The 19,546-nt window shown below is 39.9% G+C and overlaps 1 pseudogene; it reads right to left on the bottom strand.

Annotated features, from left to right (window-relative positions):
• Positions 1–12,541: 12,541 nt before the first annotated feature.
• Positions 12,542–12,650, bottom strand: LOC138077340 (U2 spliceosomal RNA; annotated as a pseudogene).
• Between the last annotated feature and the right edge of the window lie 6,896 nt (positions 12,651–19,546).

Genomic DNA, 19,546 nt, shown 5'->3' with positions numbered 1-19,546 from the left:
CAGGTGTACACAAGTTATTTTCTCTATAGAATTACAGTAACTTACTTTCTAGTTTGCTAGTTACTTGAAAGGAAAAGTAATTATGGTAAGAGCAATGCTTGGAATATAATTGATTCTCAGTAAATATTTTAAAGGAAATAAAGACTAAAGATATCAAAAAATGAAGCAATGAATCAATTAATGAACATATCAAGATGGCCTTATTTCAAAGGAATTGACCAAATGCTCCTAGCTTATAGGGCTTCCCTGGTGGCTTGGATGGTAAAGAATCTGAGGCAGGAGTGCTGCTGTGCTGTGCTTAATCACTCAGTCATGTCAGAGTCTGTGCGACCCCATGGACTGTAGCCTGCTAGGCTCCTCTGTCCATGGGGATTTTTCAGGCAAGAATACTGGAGTGGGTAGCCCTTCTCTTCCTCCAGGGGATCTTCCCAACCCAGAGACTGAACCCAGGTCTCCTGCACTGCAGGTGGAATCTTCACCATCTGAGCTACCAGGGAAACCCAAGAATACTAGAGTGGGTAGCCTATCCCTTCTCCAGGGATAAGGCAGGAGATCCGGATTCAATCCCTAGGTCAGAGAGGTCTCCTGGCAAAGGAAATGACAACTCACTTGAGTATTCTTGCCTGAAGAATTCCATGGACAGGGGAGCATAGAGAGCTACAGTCCATGGGGTTGCAAAGAGTTGAACATGACTGAATGACTAATACACTTCACTTGCTCTGAAAGGGCATTTAGTTATTGATAATCCATGGAGAGATTTAGACTTTCCACACTCTGAGAAAACCACCAGTTAAGATCTTTTCAGTTGTTGAGGAGGTTATTTTATAGGGCTGTTGTCAGGGAGGCAGTGTGGTATAATGAAACAGCATGGGACTTAAGGTAATGCACAAACCCAGGTCTAGATCCCATCTCCATAAGCAAGTGACTTCACCTCTCTCCTCTCTCCCCCTAGCTTGTGTAAGTATTGGTTCCACTCTCTACCTCCCCACAATAACATCCCTAACCCAGCCAAGAGCATAAGCACATACACACACCCCATGTACACCAGTGTGTTTATATAAATATTTGTCTAGGCAAGTGGGTACCTAAAACTTTTAGGCGGCTTGTCTTAGATTTACAGGTTGAAGTCTGAAAGGAAAAGGGAACTCTCCCCCTTTCTACTGCTTTTCTCTTTGTTTACTGAGCACTGACTGAAAGAATAAGTGAATACGCAACTCAGGCTACTAGTCTCTTTCATCCTGAGTGTGCCAAAGGATTTTTGTAAATAAGTATAAAATAGATATTTTGACTTTTAATAAGACATGTGCCTTTAACTAAACTATCATCTTCTGAAAAAAGTGATGTTTAAGATATTTGTGCAACTTTCTTAGAGATGAAATACAAGTTCTCTTTTCTCTTTTCAACAGACTGTTTTCTTCATGGACAAGTGTTTGTGGTTGAACAATTATAGCACTCCATCCAACTCTGGAATTCACATTGTGTTGTGAATTTGTAATATTTAATTTTTGTGTTTATAAAAAGATAATATATCACTATCACACTATATTATTATCATACTAAGTGAAGTCAGAGGATGATAAATATATGCTATCACACATGGAATCTAAAATATGATACAAATGAACTTATTAGCGAAATAGATACAGACTCACAGACATAGAAAACAAGTTTATAATTACCAAAGGGAAATGGGGGCATAAATTAAGAATTTGGGATTAGCAGGCACAAACTACCAAATATAAAATAAACAACAAAATCCCACTATATAGCACAGGGAACTAATATCTTGTATTAAGCTATGATGGAAAAGATATGAAAAAGATATAATGAAAAATAATTATGAAACAACAATGGAAAAGAAAATACAAAAATATGAACCATCATGTTAAAGAATATGAATCACTTTTCTGTACACTAGAAATTAACACAGCATTGTAAATCAAATGTACTTCAATTTTTAAAAGATACTATACATAGGTTCAGTTGAGTCACTCAGTTGTGTCCGACTCTTTGCGACCCCATGAATCACAGCATGCCAGGCCTCCCTGTCCATCACCAACACCCGGAGTTCACCCAAACTCATGTGCATCAAGTTGGTGATGCCATCCAGCCATCTCATCCTTTGTTGTACCCTTCTCCTCCTGCCCCCAATCCCTCCCAGCATCAGAGTCTTTTCCAATGAGTCAACTCTTCGCATGAGGTCACCAGTAATTGGAGTTTCAGCTTCAGCATCAGTCCTTCCAATGAACACCCAGGACCGGTCTCCTTTAGGATGGACTGGTTGGATCTGCTTGCAGTCCAAGGGACTCTCAAGAGTCTTCTCTAACATCACAGTTCAAAAGCATTGATTCTTTGGCACTCAGCTTTCTTGACAGTCCAACTCTCACATCCATACATGACCACTGGAAAAACCATAGCCTTGACTAGACGGACATTGGTTGGCAAAGTAATGTCCCTGCTTTTGAATATGCTGTCTAGGTTGCTCATAACTTTCCTTCCAAGGAGTAAGCGTCTTTTAATTTCATGCCTGCAGTCACCATCTGCAGTGATTTTGGAGCCCCAAAAAATAAAGTCTGACACTGTTTCCCCATCTATTTCCCATGAAGTGATGGGACCGGCTGCCATGATCTTTGTTTTCTGAATGTTGAGATTTAATCCAACTTTTTCACTCTCCACTTTCACTTTCATCAAGAGGCTTTTTAGTTCCTCTTCCCTTTCTGCCATAAGGGTGGTGTCATCTGCATATCTGAGGTTATTGATATTTCTCCCGGCAATCTTGATTCCAGCTTGTGCTTCTTCCAGTCCAGCGTTTCTCATGATGTACTCTGCATAGAAGTTAAATAAGCAGGGTGACAATATACAGCCTTGACGTAATCCTTTTCCTATTTGGAACCAGTCTGTTGTTCCATGTCCAGTTCTCACTGTTGCTTCCTGATCTGCATACAGATTTCTCAAGAGGCAGGTCAGGTGGTCTGGTATTCCCATCTCTCTCAGAATCTTCCACAGTTTATTGTGATCCATACAGTCAAAGGCTTTGGCATAGTCAATAAAGCAGAAATAGATGTTTTTCTGGAACTCTCTTGCTTTTTCAAGGATCCAGCAGATGATGGCAATTTGATTTCTGGTTCCTCTGCCTTTTCTAAAACCAGCTTGAACATCAGGAAGTTCATGGTTCACGTATTGCTGAAGCCTGGCTTGGAGAATTTTGAGCATTACTTTACTAGCGAGTGAGATGAGTGCAATTGTGAGATAGTTTGAGCATTCTTTTGCATTGCCTTTCTTTGGGATTGGAATGAAAACTGATCTTTTCCAGTCCTGTGGCCACTGCTGAGTTTTCCAAATGTGCTAGCATATTGAGTGCAGCACTTTCACAGCATCATCTTTCAGGCTTTTAAATAGCCTAGCTGGAATTCCATCACCTCCACTAGCTCTGTTCGTAGTGATGCTTTCTAAGGCCCACTTGACTTCACATTCCAGGATGTCTGGCTCTAGGTGAGTGATCACACCATCATGATTATCTGGGTCATGAAGATCTTTTTTGTACAGTTCTTCTGTGTATTCTTGCCACCTCTTCTGCTTCTGTTAGGTCCATACCATTTCTGTCCTTTATCAAGCCCATCTTTGCATGAAATGTTCCTTGATATCTCTGAGTTTATTGAAGAGATCTCTAGTCTTTCCCATTCTGTTGTTTTCCTCTATTTCTTTGCATTGATTGCTGAGGAAGGCTTTCTTATCTCTCCTTGCTATTCTTTGGAACTCTGCATTCAAAAGGGAATATCGTTCCTTTTCTCCTTTGCTTTTCCCTTCTCTTCTTTTCACAGCTTTATAAGGCCTCCTTGGACAGCCATTTGCTTTTTTGCATTTTTTTTCCGTGGGGATGGTCTTGATCCCTGTCTCCTATACAATGTGACAACCTCCGACCATAGTTCATCAGGCACTCTGTCTGTCAGACCTAGTCCCTTAAATCTATTTCTCACTTCCATTGTATAATCACAAGGGATTTGCTTTAGGTCATACCTGAATGGTCTAGTGGTTTTCCCTCCTTCTTCAATTTTAGTCTGTATTTGGCAATAAGGAGTTCATGGTCTGAGCCACAGTCACCTCTCGGTCTTGTTTTTGCTGACTGTATAGAGCTTCTCCATCTTTGGCTGCAAAGAATATATATATAATACATAGGTTAATGGAATCATAATAGTTAATTCATAGGTTAATGGAATTATAATAGTTAAAGCATTAAAGTTATTAATACCTGAACATTACTGAGACTTTAAGTTTGCCCTTTTAATCATGAGTGGCTTTGCCCATTTCTTTCATTTTATTGGTACAATTGAAATACATGCAGTTAAACCATTTGCCCTCAAGGATCATGATAGTAGAGGAGAGTAGGAGCTGCAGCTCCTGTGGGCTTCTGAGCAGAAGATCCAAAGGAGCCTATAATGTATAGGACTAGAATGTATACACAACACATAATCTGGGAATTGACCATTTCAATAACCAAATTAGACAAAAATCCTAAATATTTGTGTTAATTTTCAAAGACTCCATCTGTTTAAGATCAGGAGGTTAATGCAAATTAACAACAAAAAAGGTGTTGGCATGTGTAGGTTGGCTCAAGCAAGTTCCAAGAACCTGTGACTGAAGAGTGAACTCTGATTCTTTCCTGGTTTCTCTTCATTGTTTGGAATTAGTATGGTCTAAATACCATGAGTAATATGGAAGTTCTCTGAAGGGTAAGTTACTGCTCTGATTTAACACTTTCTGATAATTCAACTGGAAACGTAATTGAGAAACTTTCCTATGGCAGTTTCTCAGAGATGGGAGTGATATGCAGAGTCACTCTGCTTGGAACTTCATCAGTTTATTCCTAAATGCTGGCAGGATGAATTCATCACTTGCTTGGTTGTTGCTATTGCCTTTTCATGCCTAAGAAACAAGTCCTGGTCCTTAAATAGCCGCTGTCATCACCCTTAACACCATAATACACCTTCTTCTTTATACTTTGTATTTCAAATTCTACAGGATATTCTACACATGATATTACTAAAAGAAAAGTGATAGAGGATGTAGTGTTTTAAATGAAAATAGTTTATAAATATTCTGCATGTTCTTTTATGAGGTTAGTGTCTAGATAAGGTTTTAGCCCATGGGCTCTGGTGATAAATGGTAATACAAATTATACTGGTATAGCACTTGCTTCTTTAATGTATTCATCTTCAGAGGAGTCCAAACTACTTTAGACATTTCTTTCTTTATGTCTTTCATGTATCACCACTGGCTTATTTTTAATCTAGTTTATTTTTATTATTGAAATATCTATATAGCCATTTTATATAAATAAAAAGGACAGAGTTCACATCTTTCAGACATTCTCTTTGGAGTCATTTAAAAGATGTTTAACTTTCAGGCCCCAGTAAATTCTCTTGTGGCCTTGCCATCACCGCATTAGGTGGCCAAGTAGATAATTTATGTCTTGAGCCAAGGTTAAGAAAAAACAACTGTAGATAACCAACAATTGAAACTATAAACTAGAAAAAAAAAAAAGGAGCAGCAAATTATACCTGTGTATTAGCAGGACTTAAAATAAATTTTATGGTTCTTTAGCTTGAGTTTAGATCCATATTTTTTTAAAGTGCATCTTAATCACTCTGTTCATGGACCTCTCAACATGCTAGAGAAGACTCTTGAGAGTCCACACAGAGATGAAACAAGTCAATGCTAAAGGAAATCAACCTTGAACATTCATTGGAAGGACTGATGCTGCAGCTCCAATATTTTGACCACGTGATGCGAAGAGCTGATTCATTGAAAAAGACCCTGATGCTGGGAAAGACTGAGGGCAAGAGAAGGGGGTGGCAGAGAATGAGATGGTTGGATGACATCACTGACTCGATGGACATAAGTCTGAGCAAAGTCCAGGAGATAGGGAAGGACATGGAAGCCTTGTGTGCTGCAGTCCACAGGGTCGCAGAGTCAGACATTAACTTAGTGACTGAACTACAATAGCAAATCACTCTGTATTAAGAACAAAAAATACAATAGTGAAGAAATTTGCTACACATTTTAAATAAATATTTCAGTATATAAACAGAGACCTTATTTTAGTGAATAATCATAATAGTTAAAAAAGCCGACTTTCTGACTACACCTAGAAAGATCACTTTTTCCTATTTCAGTAATAATAATAAAAATAAAATAAATTCCAGTAAATGAAGCTCCTTCATAAACTACAGAAGACTTCTTAGAAGTCTTTCCCCTACTTTTGTGTGATATAATAACTCTTGGGAGAAGGTTCTACTGGGGTTTTGAAACACTAATAAAGTCAAGGTGTCCTTTTTACTACAGGTTTTTAGACCTTCAGCTTCTTAGATAAAGTTCATGTGAATATTAGAGTCCAATAATGCTGCCTAACGTAAAATATGTTCTCAATTTATAGCTAGAAATAATTAGAAGTCTTCATTTTAAATCATTCACACTATGGGCAAATCATTGAATGACATTTCTAAGAACTTTCTATTCAAGTAAGAGGAACTGTGTAGATCATCCTTTCTTGACATTTGTAATGGTAAAACCCCCTTCACTATAGCTATTGTTTTGGTTTTCTGCATAGTTGAGCGATTAGAATGTGCTTTTTTAGAAAATAGGAATCCTAACCCAAGAAGTTAAAGCACTAAAAGTCATTCTCAGTCATGCTGACACCTGGTTAAATTTGATGCCTTCTCACTAATTTGTGGTTTCTCCAGTTGTTACTGGTCTATAACTGGTTTTCCACTGTAGTACCTCTTGCATCCAATTCTCTATTTCCAGGGTCCCCGAACATGGCCTACTACAATTCCAGTTCAGGTTCCTCTTATACCAGGAACCCTGTCCTCGTTAATCTGTCTACCTCCAATATGATCTCTAGCATTTAAGGTGGTTTCTAATAATTTAATCACTTCGGATTTGGTGAAACTTTTTAATGTTTATTTTATACTAGAGTATAGTTGATTAACAGTGTCGTGTTTCAAGTGCATAGCAAAGTGAGTCACTTATACATACACATGTATCTATTTTTTTTCCCAATTCATTTCCCATATAGGTTATTACAGAATATTGAGTAGAGTTTCCTGTGCTATACAGTAGGTCCTTGTTGATTATTTTACATATGTTAGTGTATTTATGTTAATCCCCAACTCCTAATTTATCCTTCTCCTGCATTGGGGAAATCTTGCTTATCTTCATTTACTGTCTAAAATGAAATCTACCTCCTGGACTTCCCCCCCATATATTTCCACCTGTTTTCCAAACTTGTGTAAAACCATCATGAAAGCTGAAGCTACTGAACTTGGCAGAATTCTGTGCAGGCAACTGGTCTTGTTGGCCATAAGTTCCTTAGTCACAGCCATAGGTAATCCACTTCCTTCTTGGCTGTTAGGGAAGGGTTTGGTAAGCCAATCTAACAACTTCCACGCCTCACCCCCTACTTGCCTGGGATAGTTCTTTGCTCCTGCCCGAGGCTTCTTGCCAGGTTGTACAGAGTGATCAAGTTACCTCTGCAGTGGAGCCAGCAGGGCAAAATGCTATTTATCTGCCATCCACTCCACAGTTGTCTTTTCAACATCAAAAGTTGCGCTTCCCTTGTCTCTTTCATGTTTTTCTACCTCAGGAAATCTACCACTTGTCCCATTTGTTTCTAAAGAATTGATGAATGTTCTAATTTTCAATTTTGCTTCCCTGTTTCCAGTAACAAACTGAATTGCACATAAATTGGTGAGACTTAACTTCAGCAACAAATGAAATAAGTTTAAAAAAAAAAAGAAAGAAAATCTTTCCCCCCATCCAGAAAGTCATATGCTAAGGCCTGAGAGCAATGGGAATGGAATGCTTCAGAAAAGTTAGACATTTACACTTCTCACAAATGTGAAAACAACACCTTTCATTTCATAGAGTTTTGCTTAGAACTGATGCCTTCTTATAATGATCTTTGCTGGGATTAGTACATGAAAAGCTCTTACGAAGAGGCAAAATCTATGCTATGTCAACGCAAATTTGGCAAAGAGAGTGACTCATCGTCATGAATTCTGTGTGTATTAGAGTTCAGTTGGGTGGCCAGGTGATCGGTAGGAGTGTCTTATTTACCTGGGAGGACCTGGAAAGCCTTTTCCACAGTGTCAACAGGATTGTTGTTAAGCAGCAAGTTGGCAAACATGGGAAGGTTGTCATTAAACAATGTTGGGATTCAGAACTGTTGACGTTTATTTGCTTTTTGACTCTTCAACAGCTCATGGAACTATCCAAGCTATCTGAAAAGTCACATGCATCATTGCACTCCTCTCTCTCTTTTCAAAGCTCTTGGCAACTCTATAACAGAGTGAAGAAAATCCTGTAGGGCAAGGGCTTTTTTATGTGGGCTTCCATAAATGGGCTTTCAGGAGTTCGTGAACTCCTGCAAATATATTTGGCATGTGGTGTATAATTATGTGTGTATAGAGAGTCTCCTCTTTGGATAGAGTGAGAGGGTTACATGTCTTTTATTAGATTTTTTAAGGGGTCTGTGAAACAATGACGTTTACAAACTATGCCTCTGGGGTCTAAGTTGAGCAGCTTTAATAATATGGATGGGGAAGCAGAAAGAGAACACTGGCATGGTGCATGCTCTTCTCCTACACAATCTGTAAAAGCAAGGCCATGTAGGTAGTCATGGAAGTATAAGATAGAAAACCTTGGTCACTGCTGCAAAATCAAACTGGTATGTTGAAAGCGACTGAATTTGAGAGAAAATTAACATAGCTCCTCGAAGGCATCAGGACACTCTCATCCTATCCATCTAGAAAGGAGTTTTCTAGCTTTTGGTATTCATTGGAAAACTGACAGCAAGTACTGCTTGTCTAAGAGTTGTTGTTGTTTAGTCACTTCTAAGTCCAGACTCTTTTGGCATCCTACTTACAAGTTCCTCCTCAGATGCAAATGGGTTCAGGACCTATTTGCTGTTGTGCTTGGCTCGTCACACAGCTCTGAGACTTACATTCAGGGGGGCCTTTACACAGCCTTCTATTTGCTGAGTAAAGAGAAACTGTTGGATCAGGAGTTGTGCTGTTCCACCCCCAAATCTGTATAGTTTTCTAAAATTGCATCAAGGTAGCAGACTTCAGACATGGCAGTCCAACCTCTGAGACCTTAGTGAATTTTGGTATCTTATTTCTGTTAACTTCACAGTAAGGGAGCATTGGAGATGCTTTTCTTGCAAACTGAATCATCACCTTTGACTATGCCTTCCTCATTCACTGGTGGATCCACATCCATCCACCTTATGAAAACAACAATAAGCTTTGCTACAGTTGGCTGACCCTGGCTTCTCTCCAAGGCAGGCTTCTGCCTTATAGAATTTTCTTTTTTTTTTTTTTTTTTTTGTCTCACGGTTTCTTAGGTCAGTGAAAAATTGGTTAAAAACTGGAATTTTTTCTTTAAGTTTATGGTTCATTTGTAGGATTGTGCCTTATTTGCCAGGTTTCCAAAAGACACTATCCTGCCCATGCCTTATCAACTTCACTTACAGAGTTTATAAGCTATGACTACTGGGTGACCTCCCTCCCCTCAAAACCTTCGCATCTCCCACTGCCCCCTTTTGTTTTTATTTGAGGTGGGGGAATAGAACACAGACTTCCCTTGAAGTTTTAGATAGCATTCTTAAAATGGGTTATTTTCCAATGGGTTATCCTTCCAGCTCACTGCACACACACACCCAAACTCAATTTCCAAAGAATGTGAGATTTTACTCATCAAAAAGTCAAGTTATCATAATTAACTGGCAACCTGTCTGCTTTAGCTGTGCTGAGTCTGCGTTAGTATTTTAAATACGTCTCTCTTAACTGATGCTATCATCAGTTCAGTTGCTCGTTTGTGTCCTACTCTTTGCAACCCCATGGACTGCAGCACTCCAGGCCTCCCTGTCCATCACCGACTCCTGGAGTTTACTCAAATTCATGTCCATTGAGTCGGTGATGCCATCCAACCATCTCATCCTCTGTCGTTCCCGTCTCCTCCTGCCTTCAGTCTTTCCCAGGAGAGCATATGTTATCATATGTTTTCCCTTAAGTCTAAAAACTATCCTTTAGCTTTCATGCATTGGAGAAGACAATGGCAACCCACTCCAGTGTTCTTGCCTGGAGAATCCCAGGGACGGCAGAGCCTGGTGGGCTGCCGTTTATGGGGTCGCACAGAGTCGGACACGACTGAAGCGACTTAGCAGCAGCAGCAGCAGCAGCAGCAGCAGCAGCAGCAGCAGCAGCAGCAGCAGCAGCAGCAGCAGCAGCAGCAGCAGCAGCAGCAGCAGCAGCAGCAGCCTTAAATAAAAAGTGTTGTTGAAACACAAGTGCCTTGGGTATAAAATCTGGATAGTCATTTGCATATAATTGTGACAAGTGTGATGAAACATAATGGTATGGTCTCTAAACTTTGCAGACTTCAGACGCAAATTCCCCCTTTAGAGTTTAATGGATTTTTAAATTTTATTTCATAAATATATTAATTTCTTACTATTGCTATAACAAATCAGTGGTTTAAAATAGCAAAAATGTATCTTCTTACAGTTCTAGAGGTCTGAAGTCCAAAATGTCTTCCACTGGGCTGAAGTCAAGGTGGCAGCAGGGCCATATTCCTTCTGGGTGTTCCAGAGGTGAACTCATTTCTTTGCTTTTTCCAGCTTGCAGAGGTAACTTATATTTCTTGGCTCCACACCCCTTGTTCTGTCTTCAAGGGCAGCAACACAACAGTGAATCTCTCCGCCACTCCCCCTGCCCTCTCCTTTATAAATTTCCTGTGCCTACCTTGGGCCCACCTGGGTAATTCAAACTACTCTCCCCATCTCAAGTTCTTAACCTAGTCACACCTGTAAAGCCCCTTTTGTCATGGCGCATCATATATTCCCTGGAGGTTCTGGAGATTAGGATATGAACATCATTGGGAGCCATCATTAAACCTACCACAGTAAAAATTAATGGGGTGTCTACAATATAATGCTTACTCTAAAGAAGATACTTAGTCTTCAGAATTTCATTGGAAATCAAAATATTTACTGTTCACTAGACCAATTAACCCCACCCAGGTCAGAATTGTTAGAGTCAATTCAAATGAAAATCTTTCCAATTCAACTCCACAAATGCATTTTGGGTGCAAGTATTACACTGGAATGTTGAGAAAAATCCAACAGTTCTTTGGGTAAAAGGAGTTGTCAAGGTAATTTCTTTCAAGGCTGTGGATTTCTCCACAGATGTTGCAGATAAATCAGGAAGAGGCTGGAGTCATGGCACCTGTGTTTAGTATTCTCCAAACTGTGCTCAGAGCTGAAAAACCATGAACACTTTCTCCCATCCCCATTCCCTGTAAAGGAGTTATGCAGCTGGTTTGCCCTGCAGTTCTGACTTTTCCAAATTTTGTAGCTTTATGCCTTCAGACACAGAAAACAGCTGAGGAGGCCATGCCCAGTTCTCTAGGTGGCTGATGATCGCCCTCGTCCTGTTCCCTCCGGATGCCTCTCTCTCTGCGGATGATGAGTGACGTGTGGCGAAGGTGGAGCAGGTGTGCCGTGTCCGCCCTTGGCGTGTTGAAGCGTGACTCGGAGGAAGAAACTTGGCTTTTCCATTTCTTACAGGAGAAGGGAACCAAAGGGATGACAGACTCCCATAGGAAATGCACACACACATCTGTTTTTTTGGATTTGATGCTCTAGGCAGTTTCAGAAAACAAACCCCAGAGTAAAACCATCAACATGAGAATGCCTTCCTGCTGTTCAAAATTAGTCTCAGAAGCTAAGCAGCACTTTCTGACCAGGTGCAGGAGAATTTTTTTTTTTCTCTCCTTTTTTCCTAAACGCAAAACTAATTTTTATTACTTTCCTGGGCAATAAATTATTCTTTTCAAATAACATTTGGATAAAAATATCAGATGACCCTGGCAGTTTTTAAACATAGATATTTCTCATTCATAATCTTCGAAAACAAAATCTAGCTTTTGGACTTTATATATCCTCAAATAAGATCTAGATATAAGTATGTAAATTATGGCTGTGTATAATAAATATGTAGCCTACTGAGGAATTAGCATCATTAAGAAGAGAACTACTTACCTAATATTTTTGTCTGCTTTTGGCATACAAACAGTTGTGTGCTGGTAAATTAATAATAAAAGGCTCTCTAGGGGAAGACAGGCCTAATTTGTAATGTTTGTCGCTTTCTATGGTGTTAAAAAATGGGCTTCCCTGGTGGCTCAGTGGTAAAGAATTTGCCTGCTAATGCAAGAGATATGGGTTTGATCCCTGGGTGAGGAAGATTTCCTGGAGAAGAAATGGCAATCCACTCCAGTATTTTTGCCTGGGAAATCCCATGGACAGAGGAGCCTGGGGGGCTACAGAGGGTTAAAAAAGAGTCAGATACAACTTAGCGACTACACAGCCACAACAAATGGTGTTTAAACATACTCCCATCAATACCAATTTTAAGCAACCATCCTGAAGTCACTGAAGGCAGGGATGGGGAGAAGGGGCTCAGTTGTTTTTCCTGAGCTGGTGTAGGAATCTATAATATGAGCTAGAGAATTCATATAGATAACAATGGGATATATTCAACTGATAAGAACAGATACTACACTTGATCTTAGCCAAAAGGCCGAGAAGCGATAACAATGGGATATATTCAGAATGACTGAACCCTGACTCTGAAAGTACTATGTACATTTTGCTGTTCAGTGAACCATGAGGATATATCATAGATCTGTAACCAAGAACATGATTTCTGACCTAGGATGGTCTGGATTCCTCTTTTCCTAGATTCTGCTAATAATTCTTTGCTCTGTATCTTATCCCGGTTATCCTGGGTGTCTGCCTCTTGCTTCAGGGGCTTTGGTAAAAATCACAGAATGAATTCTTATTTATGCAGTTGACAACAAGTACACTTTTTATGTATGGAGTTTTCTCCACTTGCCCTGTGTGAAGGACTTGAGTCCTTTCCAAAATCAGCTGGAAATACAAGGTGCCTGTTTGTACGGAAATTTCCTGAGACTGCCTCTTTTAACTCGCCGACCTGAGTAGTATATGTGTGTTTCCCACTGGATTGCTTTCCCTGCATTTTATTTGATTTGCAGTTGCAAAACTTTTTTACTGATGTACAAGGGTCCCTGTCTGCCTCCTACCCCTAGCCTCAGTATTGCCTTTAGACCTGGGGAGGTGAATCTGCTGCTCTGGGCTCCTGAAGCAAAGATTTGACTGTAGCCATCTGCTGGCTGTTTCCCTTCCCACTGAGTTTGTGACCCCAGTTCTAAGACCAATGTCTAAATTCCAGAGACACCAGAATTGCCCACCCAACAGGAACCGAGTGTATTGGATCTGAATTGGTATCTTTGTCTTGTGTATCTTCCAAAGGGCAGACTGTGCCCAAGATTGTGATAAAGGGAAGCTGTTGTTGTGAACAGAACTATACATAAGGGCTATGATGAAGCTTAAATTTGAGCCAGGCTTTCTAGGTCAAGGATGTAGGTTGGAATGTATTTCATGAAAGCATTTGTTGACTTAAACTTTAAATATTTAGACATACAGTATATGGACCTCCATTTGTACTCTTAATCCTGCCCTGTGAATATTAGGGCAGGACCCCCAAACCACAGGCAAACAGAAAAGTGTTCTCTTTTCTCCTTTAAGTGCAGACAGTCTACCTAAGGATGAGGTTTTTAAGGGGGAACCATTCTAGGGAACGAAGCCTGGACATGTGGATTACTTTATCAAAGAATAGAAAGCTAATGTCCCAGTGCCATTACCAGAGACAATGTAGCCAGCCCAGCCCTGGGAGCTTCTGTGAAGACACACATGGCTCCCTAGATAGCAAGGAGACTCGTCAGTGGCAGTAGCCCAGTTTTAAGAACAGAGATCCACTTCTTCCTCCTCGTTTAACCTCCTGCCTATCCCTTTACCTATTTCTGCCCCCTCCAGGTGTGCCCAAGAGAGCTAATCACTGTCCTGCGGGAGGTGTTAGAGGTTCCCCTTAGCTGTAGACGCCGATGTCACCATAGTCTCATCAATTCTACCACTGTCCATCTGTTTCTTTGTTGAAGTCAACCAACCAGTGAACATTTTGAACTCCTTTGGGTGAGAAGAATCACCTTCTGTGTAGACTCTGAGCTGAAAATAAATGTCTTCATTGTGCAGCACCATGGTCTTTTCTGTGTCATTAATCTCCCTTTTTGCAAAGCCCAGCATCAGTAGCTCTAGGACATTACAATATAATTGCTGCCTACTCAATCTCAAGTGGGAGAAGGCAATGGCACCCCACTCCAGCACTCTTGCCCAGAAAATCCCATGGATGGAGGAGCCTGGTGTGCTGCAGTCTATGGGGGTCGCGAAGAGTCGGACATGACTGAACGACTTCACTTTCACTTTTCACTTTCCTGCATTGGAGAAGGAAATGGCAACCCACTCCAGTGTTCTTGCCTGGAGAATCCCAGGGACGGCGGAGCCTGATGGGCTGCTGTCTCTGGGGTCGCACAGAGTCGGACACGACTGAAGCGACTTAGCAGCAGCAGCAGCAACCTCAAGTAGGTTACTATATGAACATACTATTTCCCAAGGCTTTTTCAGCAAAACCTATGTCAGTGTGGGAATGCAAGTTAAGACACTCTACACTGGTGTCATTTTTTTTTTTTTACTCAATAGGTGGTACAATAAAAATTCAGCATCATGGCTATCTCCAAGACTGTCTCAGTACGCATGTAATAATAATGCTTATTCCAGTAGTAAGTACTTCTTATGGGAAAAATATTATAGTATCTTCTAGTTAGTCAAAGTACTCAGATAAAAATTTTTATGAACTAGGAAAACAAATAAAAAACCAGTTAGCCAAAATATGAGTATTGAGCACTGTGAGGTTTATGTTAAAAGTATGGCAGGAGTCCTGCCTTTATGATTATCACCAGTTGGGTAGAGGCAAGTCTAATACACCAAAAACGAGAGTAGAAAAGCTAAGATAGTATATCACTCTGGACTAACGCATAGTGTTGACTCTCTGAGTGCTATCGGTAGCTGAGACAAGGAAGAAATCAATGAAGGAAAGTTAGGGAAATCTTCTTGGAAAACATAGACTTGAGATCTGACTTGACAGGTATGCAATGGAAAGGGGACAATTCCAAGCAATGAAAACATGAAAAGTGTCATGGTTAATGTTATGTGTCAACTTGCCTGGCCATGGGGTGTCCAGTTATTGGGTCAAATATTTTCTGGGTGATACTGTGAGGGTGTTTTAGATGAGGTTAACATTTAAATCAGTGAACTGAGGGAAGACTGCCTTCCCTGCTGTGGGTGGTGCTTACCCAACCAGTTGAAGGCCTACCTAGAAAAGAACAACTGGCCTTCCCTCAAGTAAAAGAGAATTCTGCCTTCTTGATTCCTTTCAAACAGAGGGATAGACTTTTTCCTGCCCTCAAACTTGAACTGAAACATTAACTTTTCCTGAGTCTTGAGCCTGCTGGTATTTGGAATGGAACCTACATCATCTTCTCTCCTGATTCTCAGGTCTTCAGATTCAAACTGGAAGTAAACCATCAGCATTCCGGGGTCTCCAATGTCCTGACTCACTCTGCAGCCTCCAAAATCACACGAGACAGTTTCTAGTGATAAATGCACGTGGGTTCTGGTTCCCCAACCTACTGGTTCTGTTTTGCTGGAGAATCCCGACTAAAACAATAAGTACAGCCACGCAACACTTGCGAAACAGTGCAAAGTTTGTCCTGGCCAAACTAGAAACTATATGTTGTGGAGAAATTCAAGATAATAGTTGATTTGATAGGGTACAAGAAGATGAAGAGTTAGGAAGGGTTTGTAATGGTAATGCAGTTATCCCACTCCTAAGGTAATCATACTCTCACATGTCAGTTCCCTTACTTTTTTTCATTGAATTCAAATTTGAGTGAAGATTTCATCTCAATGTGTGTGTGTGTGTGTTAGTCACTCAGTCATGTCCAACTCTCTGTGACTGTAGCCTGCCAGGCTCCTCTGTCCATGGTATTCTCTAGGCAAGAATACTAGAGTGGGTTGCCATTCCCTTCTCCAGAGGATCTTCTCAATCCAGGGATCAAACCCAGGTCTCCAGTGTTGTAGGCAGTTCTTTACCGTCTGAGCCACCAGGGAAGCCCCTTCATCTCGATACCGTATCCCTAAATATGCACTACTAATCATTTAGAGCAGAAGTACTAGATTAAACCTTTAGAATATCTGCTGGACAACTGGTTAAAAATGCAGCTTCTGATTCAGTCGGCCCCAGGGGAGCCCGGATTCTATAGTCCTGGGTGATACAGATGTATCCCATACACATACAGATGTATGTGTGCTGTGAGGACCACTCTTTGAGCAGGGAGCATCCCTTGTTTAGTTACTGGTGCTTGAATCAAAGAGCCACTGAAGAAATAAAGCCTGGCTTGGAAATAGTACGTCCCAGTATTATTTCTGAATTTTCCTGTGGATATTATCTGCTAAGTATTGTCATGGGAATGGATTGTCAAGAATTTACAAAATCATAGAACAAAAATTAAGAGGAAATCAATATCAAGAATAACTAATTTAAGATAAGCATCATGAGTTTGTCTGAGACAATGTGAACAGCCATTTTGTTAATAAAGAGAGGGCATTTTAAAATTTGAACTCTGAGAAGCATTTGATGTAATTAGTTACAAAACGCTCATCTTGGGTAATTGGACAATGCCAAAGGATTTGGGTAAATCAAGCAGAACTGTTCAACTAGGATTTCTCTGGGGAGTGGCAGCATGGAGGTGGTAATTCCAAGGAAACCAAGTTGCAAGCCTTTTGAAACCAAGAGCTGTGGTTTTCCGGTCAGAACACTGGGTAAAAAAAAATAGAGAACATGTGAGTCATACATCCAGGAAGGATAATCTATTTGGAAATAAATAAAAGGAATAAACAATTTGTCATCTGTCCATATGACTGATTCATGGAAATAGGATAAGATACAAGGTGAAAATTAAATGATAAATGAGGCTAAAATCCAATGTATGCTCACATTAAAATATTTAGAACATCATAATGAAAAGAAGAAATACTGGCCTTGTGATAAGAAAAAGAAATGGAGACCAAGCGGTTGAATGATGAACAGGAGTTTCTAATAAATAACACACACATAATGCACACACAAAAAGACACGTGCAAGATCATCTCACTCCCTCTCTTTACACAGATATGTATTTTGTTGTTGTGTTGAGCTATAGAAATGAACGGATGATTAAGTGTGATTTTGTCCATGTCTGTGCTGTTAGTTGTTTGGAATGATGGATTTAACGGAAAGAATTCAGTTCAGTTCAGTTCAGTTGCTCAGTCGTGTCCGACTCTTTGCAAGCCCATGAATTGCAGCATGCCAGGCCTCCATGTTCATCACCAGCTCCCGGAGTTCACCCAAACTCATGTCCATCGAGTCAGTGATGCCATCCAGCCATCTCATCCTCTGTCATCCCCTTATCCTCCTGCCCCCAATCCCTCCCATCATCAGGGTCTTTTCCAGTGAGTCAATTCTTCACATGAGGTGGCCAAAGTATTGGAGTTTCAGCTTTAGCATCAGTCCTTCCAATGAACACCCAGGACTGACGTCCTTTAGAATGGAGTGGTTGGGTCTCCTTACAGTCCAAGGGACTCTCAAGAGTCTTCTCCAACACCACAGTTCAAAAGCGTCAATTCTTCAGCGCTTAGCTTTCTTGACAGTCCAACTCTCACATCCATACATGACTGGAAAAACCATAGCCTTTACTAGATGGACCTTTGTTTAACAGCCAGTTAACTTGAATATCATCAGTGTTATCACTTATTAGATTGGAGCCGTTCCACCTTGCTTTAGTTAAAATACACTCAACTACAAATTTTCAAACATCTAAAGTCTACCAAACACCATGCTAGCTGCTCCAGAAACAACAAGGAGACTCAGTCCTAGTCCCCTTGGAGGCTATTAATCAACATTTAAGAGCTCTCACTTGGAATTCAAACTGTGTTCTCCTGCAGGATCTATCACTAACCTGTTGTGTGACCCTGAGGAACATGACAACGGTTTAGCACAGTGCCCAGAATCTACTAAACACACAGTATTTATTAGTCATCTATTACTCTTGAGCTTAAAAGTGGAGCTTAAAAGCCTTTTCCATGAAGCAACTCCAAGTTTATGTGTTCAAATTACTCAAATAAGTCACTTTGGAAGTTTTGTCACCAGTTATACTGTTAAACAGTCACATATGCTTTCACAGGCATATGGTTTGGGTCCGAATATGGAGTAAAATGGGCATTCTTTGAAGCTAGAAATGCTCTTTTAGTCCCTGTATTATTCCATCACACACAATATGAATAGATAGCAGAGTGAGTCCTAATGTTTGTCAACCAGCTCTAATATCTTCATGTCACAGTTTCCTTTTGTTCATTCCCCTGTGTCCATATTCTACCTATTTCAAAGACTTTTTTATAAGGACAAACATTGTAGATATGAAACTTCTTTGAAAAGAAGTACACATTCAAGATAATTTATTATGATCATTTCATTATGATTTTCTTTTCATAAACTTATTTTCAAATATAATTTGTGTATTCATCTCCTAAAATGCAACATTTGGCCACTTATTCCTCATAATTTGTAAAAATGAAAAAAAGTAACAGTTCAAAAACTCTAAGCTGTGTCCTGATATAATGAAAATTAGTTAGCAAATTTTTGCCTTGTTTTTTCTTGGATAAAGTTAAACATAAATGATGCTTTTGTGGTGGGTGAGCCCCACGGAAGGGATAAAGGGAAAATAATAACATGCAGAGCAAATTCTTCTAGGACTGAGTGGGTATCTCTGGTGAAAACACTGGCTCTAAGTTTCCCTTTTATTCTTCCATTAGTCTCCATTCTCTTGTTTCCATCCTGAAAAGCCTTTAGAGCCTTTGCATTCTGTTATCATGGACCCCTTTACCAATTTGGACAACTTTAGAGATCCCTTCTTAACAATACTTTTAAATATTTAAACACATACAATAAAATATGCAGAATAACAAAATATAAATAAATGTTAGAGAAATAGCCACCTAAGTATTTTAAAACAAATGGTGCTAGTGGTAAAGAATCCGCCTGCCATTGCAAGAGACAAAAGAGATGCAGATTTGATCCCTGGGTTAGGAAGGCTTCCCGGAAAAGAGCATGGCAAACCCACTCCAGTGTTCTTGCCTGGAGAATCCCATGGAAAGAGGAGCCTGGTGGGCTACAGTTCATGGGGGTCACAAAAGAGTCAGACATGACTGAAGCAACTTGTAAATATGTGTACCTATAAACTTTTATTAAACATTAAGATTATATTAAAAAGAGGATCCTATAGAATTCTGTGATTCTACCAATTTTGTTTCATCTCCTTCTTTATTGGTGTTTTCAAATGTTTTATTTTAGAAAATCTCAAATATATATAAGTAGAGGAAACAGTGTAAAAATAAATGAAACATTAAAGATCTTTTGTGTATCCAATTACTGCCACAATTCAAATCATCAATGAGTGTAAACTGTATTTTAAGATA

Source organism: Capricornis sumatraensis, chromosome 3 (assembly GCF_032405125.1).
Source record: "Capricornis sumatraensis isolate serow.1 chromosome 3, serow.2, whole genome shotgun sequence".
Lineage (NCBI taxonomy): Eukaryota > Metazoa > Chordata > Mammalia > Artiodactyla > Bovidae > Capricornis > Capricornis sumatraensis.
The sequence above is the reverse complement of the archived record's forward strand: the minus strand, read 5'-3'. Positions and strand labels throughout refer to the sequence as shown.